The sequence below is a fragment of the Sminthopsis crassicaudata genome, chromosome 5, assembly GCF_048593235.1.
Source record: "Sminthopsis crassicaudata isolate SCR6 chromosome 5, ASM4859323v1, whole genome shotgun sequence".
In the NCBI taxonomy this organism is placed as follows: domain Eukaryota; kingdom Metazoa; phylum Chordata; class Mammalia; order Dasyuromorphia; family Dasyuridae; genus Sminthopsis; species Sminthopsis crassicaudata.
The window spans coordinates 224,504,136-224,516,812 of NC_133621.1; the positions used below are offsets into that span (position 1 = coordinate 224,504,136).

At 37.3% G+C, this 12,677-nt stretch overlaps 1 long non-coding RNA gene across 1 annotated transcript in view; it reads left to right on the plus strand.

Annotated features, from left to right (window-relative positions):
* Positions 1-245: 245 nt before the first annotated feature.
* The window catches only part of LOC141542819 (uncharacterized), a 37,782-nt gene continuing 25,350 nt past the window's right edge, over positions 246-12,677 (plus strand). The window contains exons 1-2 of the long non-coding RNA XR_012482254.1: positions 246-403; positions 6,081-6,194. This is a non-coding gene — a long non-coding RNA (uncharacterized LOC141542819). The remainder of the gene's footprint in view (positions 404-6,080; positions 6,195-12,677) is intronic.

Genomic DNA, 12,677 nt, shown 5'->3' on the forward strand with positions numbered 1-12,677 from the left:
GTCAGAGAATCCTATGGCCAGGATCATTTAATTAGCAAGTCTTGGATTAGATTTGAACACATGTCCTCCTAACCTTCAGGTCCATTAATCTATCTACTCTTCCACTCGGTTGCCTTGAGGGGATTACTGAAAAGAAACTGCTCTGCCAACTTTCAATAGTTGAATAACTGTTCCTGTCCTAAACTTCTCTTTAGAATCTCTTACTGTGGTTTCAGTGGATTGTGACCTTGATTTTTCCAGCTTTACTTCTGTGGCCTGAGTTGGTTCTGAGAGCACTTCATTCTTGATTCGACCACATTAAGGAAAATCAAACAGACAGACTGAATCTCCTTTGCCTGAGCCACATCCGATATTTTCCCTTCCTGAAAGACTGCATTCTCTCCGGCTGCCTTCTTTCTAAAAGGTCAGAGCACATTGTCCTTTCGATGATCTCTTTTCCATTTCCTTTCCAATCACTCCCCTTCTCTCTGACTACATCTTTTGCTACAGCTAATCTTCCCCTGAGACCCTTAACCCCTTGTGTTTCTAACACCTGCAAAATGCCTTGGATAAACTCTCTGACTTTCTTGAACAAGACCCCCCAAAGGAGTGGATATGGGGGGGTGGGGAGTGGGGGAGGGAGATAGGACACCCAAAGACTGAAACTGGGTTGAAGACTTTATCTGCTCTCTGCAGCTGCATCTTTTGTGAGCTGCATTCCCGGCCTCGTCAATACTGTTTCCCATTAAATTAAATAGCTTATTGACTGGTGTTCAACGTGGGCACCAGGCTGATGGGATCCACACGGGCTCCTCTCCCCCTGCAAACAATCACAGGTCAGTGCACAGTAAATCAGTTGGTAATGGAGTTTGAACTCTCGGAATCAGCTCTGTGTACCCTTTTTATTTGTTTTTAATTTGTATCAATGGTAATTCTGTCTGTTTCAATTTATGTGATGGTGGCAGCCTAGAAAGTGGAGGAAGTGCCACGTTTTGCCCCGTTAACCATGGAGGGGGCAGAACCGTTTACAGGCTTCCTCTATGTGGAGTCTGGCTTTGGAAAGTGAAGACTCTTTCCTTTTCAGAGGCACTCATCTCTTGTACTGGTTCCACAAAGTCCGATGAGACTCTTGTCCAAATTTCAGGGTACAGGATAAAAGAAGGCAGAGCATGGAATTATTTTTCCATAGCATATACTTTTGTATTTCTCCGTTGGGATAGCTGACAGAGCGTACACACCATCTGTTCATCTGGAATAGTGTGCGAACAGAGCAGTTGGAGACAGGGGTTTGGACCAAATGACCTCTTTAACTGTCTTTGTGATTTTGTAATGACCATGTGCCACTGGCCCGTGGCTGTGTCTTTGCAAATACCAGTTAGTTGTAACTCACTACCCTAGACATTTATTTACTGGCAAATAAAGCCATTTCTTTGTGTTTTACTTTCAGAGGTTCTGAATTTGAAGAACCACTGTGAGAAATGGATTTATTTGGTTTCCACTATAAAAATCAAATTGGAGAAATGAAACTTAAATTAGAAAATTGAAATCCACAGGGACATGGGAGGGTACTCAGGGGCAGAAGTTACCTCATCCAAAAGAATGTAAGAATGTAAGCTCCTTAGAGGCAGGACTGGGTTTTACAATCAGGGGCGGTGCCTGAGATTTGAAAACAATATTTTGTTCTTTGCCCCTAACTGTCCACTATAATATTCTCCTTCTAGAATGGAAGCTCCTTGGAGGCAGGGACTGGATTGAGTGGGAAGCACACTTCTCTGTTAAGCATTTGATAACTTCAGGCTTTCTTATCTATTTTTAAAGAAACTGTGCTTTAGAAACCCCAGCTAATGGGGAAAGGAGCCAGGGCATTGAGGAGGGGAACTCAGATTGGGGAATAAAAAAGGGAATGCCCTTTACTTGAGTTGGTGTCTCTCTCTAAAACCATCTTCTATATGACAGAGACTGCGCACCCTTTCTCAAGAGAAAAAAATAAATTTTTCCTGCACTCATATTTGGACTTCTGATTGTTTAATGGTCACTACTGTCTCACAGAACCACGAATATGTGGTTTGTGTGTGATGTATATTTATACATATTATATATATATATATATATATATATATATATATATATATATATATATATATATATATATATATATATTACACACACACACACAAGCACACACACATATATGTGTAATCACTATATGTCATTATAATTAATTATCTTGTAATCCTATGTTTTTTTTTTTTTATTTAAAGATATTATTCTGGGAACAGCTAGATGGTGCAATGGATAGAGTACAGGCCCTAAAGTCAGGAGGACCTGAGTTCAAATCCAACCTCGTACACTTAATTCTTCCTACCTGTGTGACTCTGGGCAAGTCACTTAACCTCAATTGCCTCAGCAAAAACAAACAAGCAAATAAACAAATAAATAAATATGATATTATTCCAAGAGGGGTATCACAGAATTCAGCATGTTGCCAAAGGTGTCCAGGATACCAACAAAGGTCAAGAACCCCAGTTTTATGGAGCATCTTTCGGAGCTTCATTAACAACAAGATTTTCAGCAATGCATGGTATAACATGTCTATCTATAATCCCTGTTGCTGGGGAGGATGATATTGGTGGATTGCTTAATTTTGGGAGTTCTGAGCTCCAAGACTAAAGCTAATCTTAGACTTAAGTAGACTTAACTAAGATTAATACCAAACATGGGGACCCTTTAGGAGCAGAAGGTGGTGAAAGATCAACATGTTCAAGTCAGAAAAATCCAACATATGAAACCTCCCCTGCTTATTAATTATGGTATCAGAATTGTGAGTGGCTATTGCATTTCAAAACAGGATGAGAGGAGAAGAGATTTTTTTAAAAGGCATAAAGCATTCTACTTGATATTAGATTTCTGTGAGCAGAAAAATTAATTTTAAAAATTCTAATGTTCCTTAGGTAAAAGGCAGTAATGGATAAATTACCAACCATGGGGTCAGAAAGATCTGAGTTCAAGTCCCACCACTGACATGTATGTGATAAATCATTTACTTCTCTGTGTCTAAGGCAATCCTCTAAAACTACAAACTGAATAGTAGATATTGATCTCTATGATAGAATGTATTTTATAAGCAGAAATTTCCTATATCTAGGCAGTAAAAAGTCTGGTGGAAATGCATGCACACAAACACAATTGTGAAACAGGCAAAGTTCCTATTCTTCCCTGCTTTTGGGCCACCATTCCCTCACCCCATTTAATGGCCTATATCCTCTTCACCATCCCTCCTCAAATCTGTTCTCACTTGTCCTTCATTTGGGAAATTTTTGATAAAATAAGCCTTAAAATTCTGTTTCTGTAAACATCCATAATAAAGTGCAAATAATTGATAACCAAATTAATGTATTCCCCTCCCAGGAATATTTGCATTCTATTGGGGAGCTTTCTTAATTCAAGAATAATTTCTATAGTAGAATTTTAAGCTGAAGCAATAGGTAGGAGAGGAGATAATTTGAAAGAGGGAAGAAGCTTCTGATTGCTCATAAAGGCATACCCTACAGGCAAACAGTTATTCTAACAACAATCCACTCCTATTAGAGTGGTCATCTGCTGCTTTTTTCAGGAACAAACCTCTCAAATCCTTAACATCACTTGACTTTGAAGTTAGCTCTATCCCCATGTATTACTCTTGGGGGTCCAGATTTTCTTCTCTGTAGCAACTGGGTGAGTCAGGTCTGATCTTTCTCTGTCCTCTGTCTCTGGCCTTGGTCCTCAGAGGGATCACTGAAGTCTCTATTAGACAATGCTTGGGAATTCCATCCTGCTGACATGGCCTGCAGCCCTAGACAGTGGTACAGGTTTGCCCATCCGATACTTTTGCATCTGATTCCTGGAAGCCTTTAGGAGCTTAATGGATTCATTTAAGTGATAATATGAGCTGATCGTATGTCAGGCTGTTAAAACGGTGATAACATATTGCACTAGGAGAGCATTATCTACGGTAACTGCATTATAATGGTTAGGGAATGTCGACGGAACTACATATGATATTCCCATAAACACCAAATGAATTCAGAGTGACTGGGTTATTCATTCAAAGTGTTGCCAAGACAAGAGGTAACACTTCATCTTAGAGGCCCACGTTTCCCAAACACCGCAAAGGGAGACATATGCAGAGAAGCGCTGGCACATCAAAGTCAGACAAATACACACACTTCTCTGATTCCTAAGCAATCTTAGAATCCACTCATTCCACCAAAGACAAAGACCACAGGAGGGGAACTACTAATAATTAGAAAGACAAAGGAAAGAGGAGACAGACAGAAACAAAGAGATACAGAGACAGAGATACAGAGGGAGACAGACACACAGAGAAAAAGATAGAGATACAAAAGGTCTGAGAGAGACACACAGACACAGACAGACAGAAAGAGATGGAGACACAGACAGATGAAAGAGACAAAGAAAAACAGAAAAACAGACAGAGACATATAGGGAGAGAAACACAGAGACACAGAGAGACAGAGACAATAGTAGGAGCACATTCACATACACATATAGCGATAGATAGAAACAGACAGAGACACAGAGTCAGAAGGAAAGAGACAGAAAAAGAGACACATACATAGAGGAAGAGAGGCTGTATCAGAGACAGTCACACAGACAGAAACAGTGATAGAAGCACACATATATACAGAGAAATAGAAACAGACAGACAGACATAATGAGACAGATTTGAGAGACAAATTTGGACAAAAAGACAGAGATATAGACAAAAAACAGAGAAAGACAGTGAGATGGAAGAGAAAGACACAGAGAGACAGAAAAGAGACAGAAGATGGAGATGGAGATAGAAGAAATGCAAGAGAGGAGAGATGGTCATATTGTTTTAGTACTGTATATTGGAAAGAGCTCTGGTTTTACAGAAACTGAATTTAATTTAATTCAAAGAAACTGAATTTAAATCCTGATTCTGAGCCTTACCACTGATGTGACTGAGCAACTCATTTAACTTCCCTGAACTTCAGTTTCAACATCACTAGTAAAATGAGGAGATTTGGTAGAATTCTTTCTGATATCCCTTTTATTCCTAAATATGTGAGAATAAGATTAGATGTTTGAATACAACTAGATTCGGAGTCAAAATTATCCTGCACCCATTTACACATAGACTATTGAAATTATCTAGGTAGTGTAGTAGATTGAGGGAGCTTCAGGAATGGAATCAGGAATATCTGAATTAAAATCTGGCCTCAGACACTTACTATCTGTGTGACCTTAGGCAAGCAACTTAGCCTGTTTGCCTCAGTTTCCTCACCTGTGAAATGAATTCCAAATGAATTGGAAAAGAAAATGAGAAAGCACTCTAAGTATTTTTACTCAGAAAATGAACAAAATGACTGGACAATAATAACACATTGGAATCACAAGGAGCTTCAGAGATTATCTACTTGACCCTTCATCAAATATATGAATCATCTTTAGAAGTTGCTGGACGAGTGTTAATCAAACTTTATTAAATACCTACTATGTGCTAGGCACTGGATGCAAAAAAAAAAAACAAAAGACAGTTTTCTACTTTCAAGGATCTCATAGTTTATGGGTATAACAGACATGCAAACAACTACTTATAAACAAGCTCTATACAGGATAAATTGGATATAATCACCAGAAGGAAGGCACTAGAATTAAAAAGGATTAGGAAATGCTCCTGGAGAAAAAGAGATATTAGCTGGACTTGAAGGATCCCAGGAAATTAGGAGGTAGAAATGAGCAGGGAGCTTCAGGCCTTGGAAAAAGTTAGATAATATACAGATTGGAAGATGAAATGTCTTGCTTGAGGTACTTGGGAAATTCTCTATTTAAACCCCTCTATTGATTGGAATGCAGGGCCTTCTAAGACAGCCATTCCCATTTTAGACAGGTGGAAGGACTACAGAACCAATTAGTCAAATCTATAACTAATCAAAAATCCCTTCTGCAACATCCAGAACCTACTTGAAGATTTCTACTGAGGAAAAATCATTTACTTACAGATAGCCCTGTATACATTTGGGATGTTCTCATTGTTAGAGGTTTTTCATTGTAAGAGGTTTTTCTTTTTCTTTCAGCGTGCCTTTCCTTCTCCCAACTCTGAAAGCATTGGACTCACATGGACCAAGATAATGAGATGGGGTAATGGATAAAATACTATACTTGGAATCCTGAAAACTTTATATCCAGAGGTATTCTAATAAATGTTAACCATCTCTCCAAAAAGTATGTAGGATATAGTTTTAAGTTTAATGTGTGTTATTAACATTTTTCTTTATCACTTTCTTAAGATAATTAACAAAACAAAAAATTTAGCATGGCTTTTCTGTTTGTATTCTGATTTCAGAATTGTAAATGCTCACAGATAAAATTTAACAACTAGCTTTCAGGTTCTAGCTTGCTCCAGGATGCACTGGATTAGTTCAATTCCTTCCTTATAGACAAACTCATTGTATGACCCTGGGAAAGTCATCTAATCTTTTTGTGCCTCAGTTTTCTAATCTGTAAAATGAGAGTATTGGCCTGGGTGACCTTTAACATTCTTTCAAACTCTATTTATGTTCCTATGACTCTAAAGAGTCATTTTCTTCATTTGGTTCATTGTAGCTTACCCTTAAGTTTACTCTGGGAAAAATCTACAAAACAAAGCTTAAAAATAGTTCATGCCAAAATATGGATAGCAGGATTCCTAGCTCCTATGCAAGTAGACAATATAATAAATTCATGTCGTATAGAACAACTATTATTTGCCTACAAAAAATGTAGAAAATTCAAAGAACTCATGAGAAAATGTAAACAGATACAGAAAACCTATAAGACATTCACATTACTTCAAGTTTTCCAGAAAATCTTATTTTAATTCATCAGAAATGCTCTGAGAGGTCTAGGTGGAATACTCTATTTCTCTATCTCTATCTATCTATCTATCTAGATATATGCTACTAAAAACAAATTCTTTCTTCTTGCCAAATCTACACTGTCTGGTAGCTAGTAACCATGGAAGTGACAAGGTCTAGATGTTTTAATTTTCTCCCTCAGCCCAACATGATGTAGGGAAAGATATAGTCCAAATGATGAGATCTGGGTGAATGGGGACCAATAATCTTTATATTTATATTACTTAAATAGGATTCGAATAACAAAACAATAAGACCTCAATATTGCCAACTCCTTTCTGAGCAAAATTTTAATCAACATATAAGCATCTTTTTTCTTTACTTTTCCTCTTTTTTTCTGTGCTGGCAGTGTATAAAGCAGTAGAATTGAAGTCAGGAATACCTGGGTTTGAATTTCTAATCAGAAATATACTGTTACTATGGACCTCTCTCAGCTTCAGATTCTTCATCTGTTTTTTAATTCTTTTGTTTTTGTTTTTGGGGGAGGGGAAAAAGTCAGACCAAAACAAGCAATGATTGAATTGTTCTAATGAACTATTCAGGAGGAATATTATTTCTACTATTTGGTAGTAGAGACTACCAATGTTGATCTCTAAGGGTAGTTTATAGTGTTTGGGTGCTGTCCAAGGTACTGAGAAATAAATTGCCCAAAGTCATGTAACCTGGTCAAAGGCAAAACTAAAAACTTCATCTGTCTGATTTCAAGGCTAGTTTTCTGTCCACTACATGGTGTTTCCTCTCTTTCTCATCTATAAAATGGGTATAATTATAGTGTTTAGGGGACAGCAAAGTGATAGGCTTGGAATCAGGAAAACCTATCTTTGTGAATTATAGTCCAGTCTCAGATAGTAGCTATGTGACCCTCTGAAATTCATTTAACCTTGTTTGCCTTAGTTTTCTCATTTTGAAAAATGAACTGCAGGAGGAAATGGCAAACCAAAATAATATATCTTTGCCAAGAAAATCTTGAGATCGGTCCATGAAGAATTGAACATAAAAATGACTAAAAAACAACAATTATAGTGCCTACCTAGGGCAAGTGTGGTGCCAATTGAGATAATCCATATGATAGCATTCTGTAAATCTTTAAATCTAAAAAAGAACATGAAAAAGTCAATGATGAGCCTTGATTTGATCACTTTGATAAATTTATTCACATTAAAACATATCCGTTGAAAAAGTTCCAAACAAAATCTTTTAACCAGTCCTCTCTGAAACTTCTCTACTTTCCTTGCAGGGTCCCACTATTCTCCAAGCCTGACAAGTCCACAACCTTAGAGTTAGCCTTGATTTTTCCTTCCTCTGGACTCCCCTCATTTAATCAGGAGCCAGATCTTGTAGATTTTCCTTCCACAGTCTTAAGGATCTTACCCTTTCTTTCTACTTACATGGCCTCCCTCTAAGGTCAGTTGCTCACCACTTTCTGCCTGCATAATTTTAATAGCCTTCCAAGGGGATCCTTTATTTGCAGTCTCACCACTTTCCTCCAGCTTATCCTTCACTTGGCTAGTATCTTATTATTACAAAAATAAAGATGCCCAACTATGTCACTATACTGCTTTAAAAATCTCCTAATTGGCTATAGGATAAAATTTTAACTCTTTACTCATATTGGCATTCAAAATCTTTGAAAGTCCAACTCTAATGTGCCTTTTTGGATTTATTTCACATAGTTTTCCTTCATAAATTCTAATTCCCAGCCAGATTGGCTTTCTGATTACTCCCTGAACTCCAAAGAGATTGTTCCACAAACTTGAAATGCCCTTCCCTCTCACCTCTGCCTCAAAGAATCCTTAGGTTCCTTCTTGACTCTGTTTGAATGTGAAACTTTTCCTGATCCCTATAATAATTAATTCTCTCTCCATGCTTGGTTCATTTAATATTCTGTATACATAATATGCTCTAGGTGACATATTAAATAGAACATTGGACTTGAAATCAGAAAAATTCATCTTTTTGAGTTCAAATCCAACCTCAGATGCTAATCATCTATGTAACCCTGGGCAAGTCACAAATCTGTTTGCCTCAGTTTCCTCATCTGTAAAATAAGCTGGAAAAAGAAATGGCAAACTGCTCCAATATCCTTGCCAAGAAAATTCCCAAATGGGGTCATGGAGAGACAGACACAACTTAAATGACTCAACAACAGCATATGATGTATTCTGCTTCTTTGCCACAAGCAGAGATTGTCACATTTTTGTCTGTATGCCAAACATCTAGCCTTGTAAATTGTAGGTGCTTAATAAGTATTCATTAAATTGAAGGTGTTGGGGATTTAGTCTTTTAATTTCCTCTAAAATGTCTTAATTTTAACTGAACTCAGTCCAAAAGAATGAATCATTATTGGTTTAAAGGGGGGGCATAATTGGGGAAAATTATTAGGGGTAGGAAAGCTTTCTGGAGGTTGCCTATCCTCAAGAAGGCTGGCTCTACCCTCCTTCCTCAAATCATAGTTTTTCAGTTTCAACCTGTGCTTCTCACAAAGGAATAAGATTGAGATCAAAAAAGCCTGCAGGGGCTGAGGCTTTCCCACTGCTGGGCCTCTGAGTCCCAAGGGATCGCCCCAGGGCTAGAAGGAAGCTGTCTTTATGATGTTAGAATGTTAAAGAGAAAGAGAGCTAGGAAACGGTGCTGAAGGATGCCCAGGGAAGCCCTGAGGCCAGATAGGCTTCTGTTTAGCTCAGTCCAAGGAAGCCCAGTGGCACTCCACTTAGCTTGTTGCAGATTTAATGTACTCATTCTTATTCTCCCTAGTTAATACAGGAAACTTATCTGCTTCCCAGATGTAGTTGAGGCTGAGCTTTTGAACAGTTTTTGCCTCCTGTTCCCTGGTGCCACTCATCTTTTGCTTTTTTTCAATGCTTTTTCTCTACACTCCCCTCCCAATCCTACCCTTAAGCTTCTGTCACTTCCTTCCATCTACCCCAAACTCTTCTTGTTAGAAGGCAAAACAGTTATTAAAGGGACTTCTTTCTCTAATCCTGGAGTCTGGAGAAATCTTTATCTTTGCCAAACTTAACCCTTCTACTTGTGGCTTTGTTCCCATCCTTCCATGGCTCTTCCTTTTGTTCTGTCTGCCATCTTGATCTTACTAATCTTCATTTTCTATCTACTGGCTCCTTCTCTGATGCTTATAAATAGGCCCATATTATGGCCATTCTAAAAACAACAATAAAACAAAACAAAAACAAACAAACAAACAAAAATCCCCTGACTATGCAAGCCCCTTGAGCTTTCTTACTATATCCTTCCTCCCTTTCATAGCATAGCCAAAGTCCTAGGAAAACTGTCTATACCAAGGCTTCTTAAATTTTTTCCCCTCATGAACCCGTTTTGCCTAGGACATTTTTAAGAGTTGCCATCTTAAATCTGAGCTAAGTTGTTTCTGGCAGCATTCATGCTTATGCAGTGCAAAGTATGCACCTTGTGTATTCAGAACCAAGGCTACAGTGAAGTCAAGCAATGCAATATGGCCAAGAGCTGCCAGAAACACCTCAAATTCTCTGTGTGTTTGATTTTGAATTAATTTTTGGTCTGTTGCCAAATTTTTGAGATCCCCACATTCAGATATCCAACCCCATATGAGGTCATGACCCATCATTTAAGAAGTTTTGGTACTACATTTGCCCTTACCTTCTTTCTTCTCATTCACTTTTCATACCCTTAATCTAGTTTCTGACATTATTACTCAACAAAAGCAGATTTTTCATGTTTGATTGATTACATTCAATGACCTTTTCTCAGTTCTCATTCTACATGATTGCCCTCCAACATCTGACATTTTTTAACACACCCTCCTTTTGGATGTTCCCCCTTCCTTACTCCCACCCCCACATTTGTAACATGCATTTTATCAGATTTTTCTTCCTCTATAGCATATTTTACTTACTCTCCTTGGTGAGCTAATCATTCACATTCCACCCCCAACTAAAAGTTTTTAAGACTCTATTCTTAGGAAACAGTAGAGCACATTCATTTCTCTTTACCATCTCTCTTAGTGATTTCATTAATTCCCATGAGTTCCATGATCACTATTCTAGATATTGCTTCTATACTATGTAGCCATAGTTTCTCATAGTGTCAATCCACTGCCATTGTCTATTTATATCTCCATCTAGAAGTCCCATATTTACCTCAAACTCAAGATTTCCAAAATGGAAATCATTACTTTTTACTCCTAGCCTAGCCTTTTCCCTAAATTCCCTCTTTTCTGGATAGTACACTTGTACTATAGTACTTTTGTCACTCAATTTTATAACTCTTTAGGCACTCTTGCCTTTTCCTCTTCCTTTATTCTCCTCCTTAACATTCATTGTTACAAAATTTTTTCATTTCTACCTCTAAAAGATCTATTATATCCTCCCTCTTCTTTCTATTCACACAGCTTCTACTTCAGGACAGACACTAGGGTTGTGTGTGTGTGTGTGTGTGTGTGTGTTTGCTTATATGTGTGTATATATATGTAAACATATATATATGTATATATGTATACACATATATATATATATGTAAGTGTATATAGAGATTATATAATATATTCTTAAAGTCCAGCTCTCCCTCCTTCCTATATCTCTGCTTTCTAACCCAAATTTCATATGGCTACAAATATGTATGTGGGTATATATGCATATACATATATATATATATGTGTGTGTTTATATGTATATATACATACACAATACATCTGCATGTATATATATACACATATACACATTTACATAGAAATATGATATATTCCATGGGTATAGAACATATCATATATAATCATGTATCACATACTCTTAAAGTCCAGGTCAGACTATAGAACTTTGATTCTGTTCCTTCTAGGTAAAATATAAGCTTCCTTTTTTCCCTGACATTTAAAACATATATCTAAAATGATTCATTACTTTATTTGCTCAAGCTCATTCAGGTGAAATAATGATGAAAGAAGTCCTCATGGCCTCCTCACCCCAGGCTAACATGTTGCCATGAAAACAGGCCTCTTTGCATTTGTTCTTTCCTATTTTAGGTGAAGATGGCATGACACTGTGAGCTTCAAAAGGTTAGGAGTGAACACTCTAAAATGGAGTTCATGCTAGTAACCAGATAGTGGGGATCCCAGACCAGAGGGACTTGCTTGACCTCACCTTTTAGCAACATCATCTATCTATCAGCCACAATGTATTTGAGAGTGATCTTGGTGACTGGAATGCTAAGTAAAAAACATTAAATCTGAATATTCTCTCTTGAGGGACTGAGGTAATATAGGGTAAAAAGTGTCCCATATGTTGGGGATAAGTGTTTGCACCTCCAAACTTATTATATCTTCTAAATAAATATTTCATTATAAAAGCTTATTGGTGTTAACTGGTTAAGTGGAAATTGTATATTAAATATTAGTGACTAACTGAGGGGGACATACATATTCTTTGTGCAAAATTATCAACTTCACTATGTACATGTTGTCTCCTCCAGAAGAATGTAATCCCATTTGGAGTAGAGACTGCTTAATTTTCCTCTTGTATCTTTATTACTTTGCTCAGCACCTGTACATAGTAGTTTAATAAATCTTTTAAAAATAAAGACTTCCTCTATAAATTAAAAACATGAAAGAGCAGAGGAAAAGTGAGGGTTTTGGAAAGAGAGTGGGAAGCCATATAGGGCAAAGAGAATCTTTAGAATCTATCTTCTCCAGTGGCGAAGGTTTCTTGAAATTGTGATTTTTATATACATTTATACTGGGAGTTCCTTGAGAGTAGGAATCATGTGTCATTATACATCTCTATGCATTCAGTG